At 39.6% G+C, this 10,242-nt stretch overlaps 2 long non-coding RNA genes across 2 annotated transcripts in view; one reads left to right on the top strand and one right to left on the bottom strand.

Moving 5' to 3' along the window:
* Positions 1 to 738: 738 nt before the first annotated feature.
* Positions 739 to 1,125, bottom strand: LOC306838399. The gene is made up of 3 exons (XR_013781079.1): positions 1,052 to 1,125; positions 916 to 974; positions 739 to 829 (listed from the first exon to the last, which is right to left on the bottom strand). It is a non-coding gene; the product is annotated as an uncharacterized lncRNA (long non-coding RNA).
* A 1,791-nt stretch (positions 1,126 to 2,916) lies between these two features.
* The window catches only part of LOC306838599, a 311,986-nt gene continuing 304,660 nt past the window's right edge, over positions 2,917 to 10,242 (top strand). Inside the window, exon 1 of the long non-coding RNA XR_013781104.1 lies at positions 2,917 to 3,511. This is a non-coding gene — a long non-coding RNA (uncharacterized lncRNA). The remainder of the gene's footprint in view (positions 3,512 to 10,242) is intronic.

Here is a 10,242-nt window from a genome sequence, read left to right as displayed (position 1 = left end):
GTGTGTGTGTGTGTGTTTCTATTCTCTGATCTGCAGAACGACGGGATTGATGCCAGACGAGAATGCATCCTTAAGGGACTGTGTGTCTACCTTAACGAGGATCCAGAGAAGCTGGTGAAGGAATACAAGGTATGTTAATTGACCTTAGTAAGGAAATGATCACTTTCAGAATCAATAGAGATTCCTTCTGGATTATCAGCTTTAAAAATTGTAAGAAATGTAATATCAGCTTGCCTCATCAATTTGTTTTGGTGATTTAATATGTGCTAATTTCAGTTTTCTTCTTCTTTTTCTTTGTTTTGCCACAGGTGGATGATGAAAACAGTCAGGCAGCCATGGCAGAGACCGACTATGGCATCTATGTCATGCGACACAATGGTGCAGAGCCCAATGATGACCCAGAGGATGTTGGAATCATTCTGGAAGGGGTGACTGTACTCAGTGAGTTGCAGAGTGTACCTTTTGCATTGGCCCTCTTACTTGCTTTTGCGTATTCTCTGATCCAAGTTAATTCACAGTAGTTTGTAACGGGTCTGGTCTTAAAGGAAAGGGTGCCAGTCAGAGTCAGTCTGACAAATAATAATGTGTTAAACTTGAACCAAGATACCTTAACCCGCACAACAAACGTGCATAAACAACAGTTTCAAAACAATTTGACATTAAATATAACAACAAATACAACAGACACTAGTTCCGTTTTCAGTTTGTGTATTTGAAATTGTTTGGGGACAATCCATTCCACATAATCCACCACCCGTTCAGTCAATCCTTTCCGTTTTCAATCCACTTAATAAAAGATCCAGTCCGGGTTTTACCACGGATTCCCACCCTACAAACAACCCGGAAAACAACAATGTGACTTTTTGGAACACACAAAATCATTTTTAAACTTTACGAAATAAGAAGTCACTGTACCTCCCGTCAGTAGAGTCTGAGATGTCAGGGATGACACGGCTGTGATGAAGCTCGTTATTCTGCGGAGTTATAAAATCACGAGTTTAAACAGAGAACGTTTGGAATGTTATTGACGCTAACTTTATTTAGCTCTTACCAAGAGGCAGCGATCAATGGTTTTAACAGCAGATACTTCCGCAAGCAGGTAAGAGTATTTTAGTTTTTAAATGGGTTGATGTGTGTCTCTTCAGTATTCCTGAACGCGAGTGTTTGGAGGGGTGGTTTTAAATCATGCGTTATTGGATGTTTGGTGCTAGGTGGGCGTGAACGGCTGGATTGGTGAATGAATGAACTAGTTGATGAATGAATGATGTCAAGTACAGCTGGATCGCTACACTCTTCCCCCCTTGGCCAAAGCCGCCAAAGGTGAGGCGTTATTGTTATCTTCTTGTCCTCCTGCAGGTCTATCCAACTCAGTCAGAAGGACAGAAGAATCACAACTGTCTCAGAATCAAATGTTTGTTCTGGGGCTACAACCAAGCTCCTCTTGGTGGCAGTTGTAGCCCATCACATTCACTCCTAACACAGACTCCTAACAGGATATAAATAAGGGCATGAAGCGACGACACAAATAAAATGGTACAGGTTGTCTCGATAATACTTACTATAACAATCCGAACATGTTAGTAGCAAAACAAACACTTTCATTGGCATATTTTTTACACAAATCAAAATTACCCACACATCCCCGTTCAAACTTACTTCTGGTTTCAGGCATAAATGGTTCCTATCATTCAGTTGCACTGCCAGCCAATGCTAAATTCAGCCCAGGTTCAAAAATCCTGATGTTATCCTTTAAAGAGCATATTGCAGGTTAAAAAAAAAGTTGAGATTAACACTTCATGTGGTCTAATAAGGGCTGTAGAATAAGTACATCAATTTTTTGTATATTCTTCAAAACATAAGTGCTATAATTTAGAGGAGAAAGTGGCTGTTTTTAGTGTAGCTGTTTCGAACTGCTTTTTTTTCAACAACGCATCATATGACGTCACATAAGGGAGTCGCGTTCTGTCACTCTGCTTTGATCGGCTTTATGCATACGTGTATGAATGAATGAATGAAGCCTTTATTGCCCCTGGGGGAACTTGTCTTGCACCGAGAGCATCAAACACTTTACAAACAAACATTTAGAAGGCAGCACAAAAGAATTAAAGCACAAAAAACAGGCTAAAACATGACATGATTAAAGAGGTGTAATGATACGTGGTAGTGAGTGAGAACAGACAGGATGCCTCCTTGCAGCACACACTCTTCACTGCCATAGTTTGTAACTTGCGCGGCGCACATTCGGGTGCATAGTGTAAGTGGCTTGATTATTCATAGTGTGTTTTGGTGAATTATTACCACAACCTCAGAAACGATCGAACAGACACGTTGAATATTTCGGCATCAGACACAAAAGCGTTTCCTTATTAATGATTTAAATCTCTGGCTGTTTAATATAAAATATTATATACGCAGACAAGCGTTTAATGATTTGATCTGCTGGAATCCTCTGTTATATACATAGTGTGAGCGTAACAGACACCGGACAGTCTGTATTAATATATGTAGTCTTACGATTTATTATCAATCCAACTCTGTTACAAGAGAGCACGTGCATGCGTGCGTGCGTGTGTGCGTGCAGTGGGGAAAGACGGAACGCGCAGTTTGGAAACAAACAGAAACACAAGCTTTATGTCTGTCGGTCGTCTATCCCATTAACATGTCAAACTTTTTGTAGTAGCCTAATATATGTGCACGCATTAAACTGTGGAGCGTGTGCGCTGTTGTGCATGTTTGTGGATTACGTGCGCTGTGAACTCACGTCAGGAGAATCCTGCACCATACACTGTATTTTCTATTACAACGTGAGCACTGGTCTGCATCAGGAATAAACAATAAAGAAAGTGCTGCATTTGCACAGGCTGTGTAATCGGGTTTTATGTCACTCTCTCTCGCGCGCGCACAGTGCAGCACCGTAATACGTTGTACAGATTTGCCGTTTTTACGAGCAACTCCCATACAATGTAAAGGTGAATGATCGGCACTTGCACCTTCTACAAATTGTTTTTGTAATTGATTGAATGTGATTACAAACTTTACATATGCTGATGTGAACACAGCACGAGCCCATATATCGTTAGCTGACACCTGTCACTCAGCAGGACGCCTGCCCCGGGTCTCTCCTCACACCACAGCTTCACTTCTCTCCTGAGGCCGTTATTCCTCTAATCCTGCCTGTTTCTGCTCTCTATCACATTTAACAGGTTCAGAATAATAAGCCAGCGGACCATTAAATGTAAAGGAATACATATTTTCTTCCTCTTTATTGACGGGAGTGACACTCGGATCCATGATTTTCTATGTTAAACAGACGGGGATTCAGCGGGACTCCCTTATGTTACGTCATAGCCGAATGCGGAAGTAAAGAGCAAAGACGTGCGAAAACGTACTAAAACGTCTCCAGGAGACCCTGTGGGTTATTAATTTCAGAATTTCTTTAAAAACAGTATTGTTAACGTATTTTCCTATGATTAGTTAAGTTTTGTCTTTAACCTGCAATATGCTCTTTAAAGTAGCAAAACTTCTGCCAAAAAGGGCTTTCAGTATGCTTTTCAGTATAATAAATATATTTCATTAGATGTGTGAAACCCATTCTACTGGTTTGTTTAAATTGTGTTTCAAATGTGTGTGTGTGTGTGTGTGTTTCTATTCTCTGATCTGCAGAACGATGGGATTGATGCCAGACAAGAATGCATCCTTAAGGGACTGTGTGTCTACCTTAACGAGGATCCAGAGAAGCTGGTGAAGGAATACAAGGTATGTTAATTTACCTTAGTGAGGAAATGATCACTTTCAGAATCAATAGAGATTCCTTGTGGATTATCAGCTTTAAAAATTGTAAGAAATGTAATATCAGCTTGTCTCATCAATTTGTTTTGGTGATTTAATATGTGCTAATTTCAGTTTTCTTCTTCTTTTTCTTTGTTTTGCCACAGGTGGATGATGAAAACAGTCAGGCAGCCATGGCAGAGACCGACTATGGCATCTATGTCATGCGACACAATGGTGCAGAGCCCAATGATGACCCAGAGGATGTTGGAATCATTCTGGAAGGGGTGACTGTACTCAGTGAGTTGCAGAGTGTACCTTTTGCATTGGTCCTGTGTAAGAACCAAAAATGCTGAACTACATGAGAGAACACAGAGCATCAGAAAACAGCTGAAATTGCCCAACTACATGAGAGAATGCTTTCACATTCTCTCATGTAGTTGGGCATATTTTGTTCTTTAAGAGGTTTTCTGACTGAAACAACAATTTCTGTGTGAAAACAGCACATAGATGTTTTCGGTCACTTTTCACATTCACGTAGTTCAGCATTTTTTGTTTGCTACTTGTTGTATTGTTTTGGGGGATTTCATTTTTTTTAAATTTATTTCCTTCATTTCAGTGGATTTATATATGTCTTATGTCTTTCTGAGAGAGAGAGAGAGAAAGAGAGAGAGAGAGAGAGAGAGAGAGAGAGAGAGAGAGAGAGAGAGGCATTCCTCCTCGTCCTCTCCCTCCAATTCGACCTCATCTCCCTCGACCTCTCCCTCGACCTCTTCATCTTCCTCCTCGACCTCCTCCTCGTCCTCTCCCTCCCCTGTCCTCTCCCTCCCCATACTCTCCCCCACCGTCCTCCCCCTCGAGGGCCGGGAGAGAGAGAGAGAAAAGCCTGTGCAAATGCAGCACTGATGTCTATTTTTTTTTATTATTCCTGATGCAGCCCAGTGGTCAAGTTGTTGTGAAAAATAAAGTCTATAGTGTAGTTTGCCCCTGATGCGAGTTCACAGCGCACGTCCACCGAACGTAATCCACGCACGCTGTCCTAAACACAGCTACACTAAAAACAGCTACTTTATTCTCTAAATAAGAGCCCTTTTGTGATGAGGAACTTACAGAAAATTAATGTGCTTATTCTACAGCCCTTATCGGACAAGGTGAAGTGTTAATTTACAAAAAGAAAAAAAGATTTAACCTGCAATATGCTATTTATTCCGAAGCTCAAACCCCGGTGTGCAATGTCGTCTCTGGGAATTGAAGTTTCCTAACTTGTGACATAGGTGAGGAATAGTGAGCTGTCCACCTCAGTCAGAACAGGTAAGTCCAAGGGAGGCTAGGTGCGGTACGGGCGTCATGTCTCCTTTGGCGTCCGTCGTTCCACTCACTCCTCTTCAAGTCTATGCAGTCCTCGATGACAGAGCCTTCGCCTGGCGGAGCGTTGGGTGGCGGTGTCCTCCAGCTGGGTTGGATTTAACACACACACAGGTTTATTTTACATCGCGAGGACCAATGACATGCTGGTGTCTTATGGGATCCACCCTTTCTGAGGATCCTACAGCCCTAATTTTAACTTCTAAAATCATAAAAAATTTAAGACAACACAAAAATCACTTGAAACACTGAAAACCCACAAAAAAATTTCAATCCTGAATTTTGATCTTCCTGGGGACCAAACCTGAATTCTGGTTGCTCTTGGGGACCGCTACTGTTCTGCCTATTTGCATGCAATTTCAGCATTGTTAAGATAGTTCACAGCTCCTGATGAACATCTACAGTGACTCTGGTTATCCAGACTGTCACACTGACAGATCAGGTTTACAATCCAAAGAATTAATGATACCAATATATGAGTTAATAAGAGAGTTGATAAAGATTACCAATATTACTTTACAGTCATATTGGTTCAACATGATCTCTCCCCGATACACAATACAAATTATTTTAGAATTAAATCATGCAGTGTCTTACAACACAATCTAACATTTGTACTGCTTTCACAGTTGTCAAAGTTTGAGCAAGATGAATTATGGGTTGATTAGAGATGTGTTGTCAATAAAGTTGTTTTTAATTTAAATTGTGGTTTGGTTTGTTAATAGATCATAGTGTACCATCAGGACAACCTTGTTCTTTATTACCACAGCCTGGTCCTGGAACCTTCACTGTCACAGTAAATACCTGTTCAATCAAAGATAATCAAGATTCTGTACTGAACAATGGTTTTATTGAAATCCATTAATAAAGTGACCAAAGTTGAACAGATGTCCTCCAAATGTCCAACAGCAAGAACTGCCCTTTGTGCATGTTTCCATTTGATATGAGGCAGTGACCCTTGATCAACACTTGACAATTTTACTATACTGTCAAAAACAAAACGCACCTCTTCATGCAAGATTTCAGTGCTTTGGACTCTGTGTCTCAATAACAAATAACACTATGGAAAAGGCCCTACAATCCAGTCAAGAGTTGCATCCTGTGTAGTGATGTATTCAGCCATTGATTTGGTATCTGTCACTCATTAAATGGAAACCTTTAAAAAAGTGAATTTTTTTTTGCTCACCCAAGTGAGACTGAAAAGTTGAAATTTGACTGAAAAGTACGAGCACTTTTTTTTTAAAGGTTTCCATTAAATGTATCACAGAGACACCAAATCAATGGCAGAATACATCACTACACAGGATTCAACTGTTGACTGGATTGCAGAGTTGCATCCTGTGTAATGATGTATTCTGCCATTGACATTAAATGGAAAACTTAAAAAATAAAAACCGCAAGTACTTTTTAGTCAAATATTTGTGTAACCTTTGAACATTGAGGAACATGATTTTCAAACATTTTTAGCTCACCAAATTTTGTTTAGTTGTAGTAATGCCACACTAACATGGTGTGATGAATTAAAACATCATTTTAAACCAAGCTTTTGAACTACCACATTTTTGTAGTTTTATATGATTATAAAAAATCTGTGTAGTGTTCAAATCTCGAAAACCCCAAAACTCGCAGAAACAACAGGAAACTGTTCAAAACAAAAGCCTGACTAAATCTTTAGTATCGTTTTGCACTTTCACGCTGAGCTGCTGTGATTCGATTTTTAACATAATACTTAACAGCCCTCCAGGTTCTTGTCTTCAGCTCTTGCAGTGATGTCTTGATGCAATCCAAACAGTCTGCTTTACCAGGAACTTTCCCCGAGTCTATGAACACCTTTAGTGTTTTTTCCACTGCACGAACTTCAACAGGTGTCCACATCCTCTTCTTTGAGGTTTCTATGACAGGAAGACAGAAAAAAGACAATAAGATCTATAGCTTTGCTAGTCTCACTCAAACTCAACAGATTCACATTGTCTTAACGTAAGATTTCAATGACCAACCAGCTTTAATAGTTGATCAGATGTGTAATTACATCAAGCAATGTCCTGAAAGCTGATATTTTGATAGAAACTAAAATGGATTACATCACCAGTTGTCCTGACTGATGTGGTACTAAACCAGTTACGCATTTGTTTTGGTGTTTATCTACAAATGCACCAATTAAAGTTACTATTCAAAGTAATAAGCATACGGCAGCAACATCTGTTTAAACTGAGCCAGGTATAGAAGATCATTTTAGCTCGTTTATCTTGTTTTCCATGTACAATCTTTCATTTCTTATCGTATCCATCATACCGAATAAGAAATGTACAAACTACAACTTGTTTTAATAATGCTAATAATAAAAATATCTGCTAAGTGGTTCTGTATTGAAAAAGGTAATAGGCAAACGGTCCAGCTTGTGTCATACCTGTAGCAGAAGATTCATCTTGCTGTGCTTTGTCATCTATTTGGGGTCCTAAGAAAAGAATAAAGAATAAACTGACCTAAGAAATAAGGTCAGCTTAAAGCAGGTTTTCTGTGTCAGGCAGCAGCTCTACCATCCAGCTGAAAGTGTCCCAGGTTATGAACTCCATTCACAGATTTCTGATCAATTGCCTCATTAAAAACGTTATTTAGCAAATTTTGGAATACTAACACATGATTATATTAATTGTTCTGCTTTTGATCAGGAGTTGTGGGGACCTCTCACACACCATGTTGCAGTTCTCTGGTTCGACAAGTTTGGGGGAGGTTTTTCACACACTTTCCAATCAGACACTAAATGAAGGTGTGTTGTGGGGACCCCGTAGGGGAGCAGTAATTAACCAATAACTACATGTATGTGAGGGTTGAATTCTGCCCTAAATATCCCACTACCACTAACCTTCCACATGCATTACATTAAACTCTTGGTTGAACTAATTAACATTAGTCCTGCACAGAAAAGTTCTGTCTGAGTTCACACATCTTAGGTCAAACAGGTGTTGTGGGGACGTAGCACACACACAACGTTAGTGATCCTTAAGGAGACCAGTTTTGTCATCATCATCATCATCATCATCATCATAATCACTATCATCATCAATATCATCATCATCACCATCATCCTCATCACCAGTATCATCATCATCATCATCATCACCACCATCATAATCACCATCATCAACATCAATATCATCATCCTCATCATCATAATCACTATCATCATCATCAATATCATCATCATCATCCTCATCATCCTCATCATCATCACCAGCATCATCATCATCACCATCATAATCACCATCATCAACATCATCATCAATATCATCATCATCATGATGTTCATCATCATCATCATCATCATAATCACCATCATCCTCATCATCATCACCAGTATCATCATCATCCTCATCATAATCACCATCATCATAATCACCATCATCATCATCATCATCAATATCATCATCACCATCCTCATCATCATCACCATCATCATAATCACCATCATCATCATAATCACCATCATCATCATAATCACCATCATCATCATAATCACCATCATCATCCTCATCATCATTATCACCATCATTATCATCATCATAATCATCATCATCATCATCACCAGTATCATCATCTTTTTCAAACAGGTGCTTTCTCAGTGTAGGTAACCATTGTCTTAGTCTGTGTGTCTCTTGGTCAGAGAGGATTCCTTTCCCTTTATCTCTAACATGATCTTTTGCTGCCTCATATAAAAGTCTTTTGTCCAGGAAATAGACCTCTACTTCAACCTTCCACTTATTTTGTTTTTTTTGTAGAAACAGTTTGACTTTTCTTGCACTGTATTCTCTTTTATTTTTCTGTCTCTGCGAGCTTCTGAATTCATTTGTTTCACAATCAGTTCCATGAGATTCTTCATCAGCACTGATCGCTGACCTTAAATGAACTTCTTTCACTTGCTTTACTGTTTTTCCTTTTGCTTTCTTTGATACTTTTTTCTTTCCTTCTTGTGAAGAACTTTCACCGTTCTTTAGTTTCCTTTTGGAGCGAGTACTAAGAGAAGACTCTTCTTCCATCTCCTCCTCTGCAGTCTCAGTGCAGCTCCTCACTTTATGTGCTCCCTGTTGTTCTTTATCCACACTAGAACCATTCTCCACCTCCTCACCTGTTTCCTCCTCACCTCCTCCACTCTGTGTCTCCTCACCTGTCTGCTCCTTACCTCCTCCACCCTGTGTCTCCTCACCTGTCTCCTCCTCACCTCCTCCACCCTGTGTCTCCTCACCTGTCTGCTCCTCACCTCCTCCACCCTGTGTCTCCTCACCTGTCTGCTCCTCACCTCCTCCACCCTGTCTCCTCACCTGTCTGCTCCTTACCTCCTCCACCCTGTGTCTCCTCACCAGTCTCCTCACCTGTCTGTCATCATCATCGTCATCATCATCATCACCATCATCATCATAACCAGTATCATCATCATCATCACCATCTTCATCATCATCATCCTCACCATCATCATCATCACCATCTTCATCATCACCATCATCATCATCCTCATCATCATCATCATCATAATCACCATCATCATCATCAATATCATCATCATCACCATCATCATCACCATCATCATCAGTATCATCATAAATATCATCACCATCATCATCATCAATATCATCATCATCATCCTCACCATCATCATCATCACCATCATCATCACCAGTATCATCATCAAGATCATCACCATCATCATCACCATCATCATCATCAATATCAGTATCATCATCATCATCATCATCATCATCATCAGTATCATCATCATCATCATAATCACCATCATTAATATCATCATCATCATCACCATCATCATCACCAGTATCATTGTACTGTTCTTTTTATGCGTTATACTTCCCAAGTGTTAACATAAATAAACAGCCAGCCAAACTCCTTTTCAAGAGCCAGGAAGTGAGCGTGCTTGCTCCTTTAATTACTTCGTCAAAGTAGACAGGCTGACAATGAATTGGAGTGAAACTAGAAAAGAAAATACAAGCTACATTCAGCAGTTGGTTATGAAACAATAAAGTGTACATTTACATTAAACTCCAACAAACTTAGATTAAATGTACTGTACATAAAATATATCAATATAAACTATTAAAC

This window comes from Symphodus melops (assembly GCF_947650265.1).
Source record: "Symphodus melops genome assembly, chromosome: 17".
NCBI lineage: Eukaryota > Metazoa > Chordata > Actinopteri > Labriformes > Labridae > Symphodus > Symphodus melops.
Note: the sequence above shows the minus strand (reverse complement) of the source record. Positions and strands in the feature narration are given on the sequence as shown.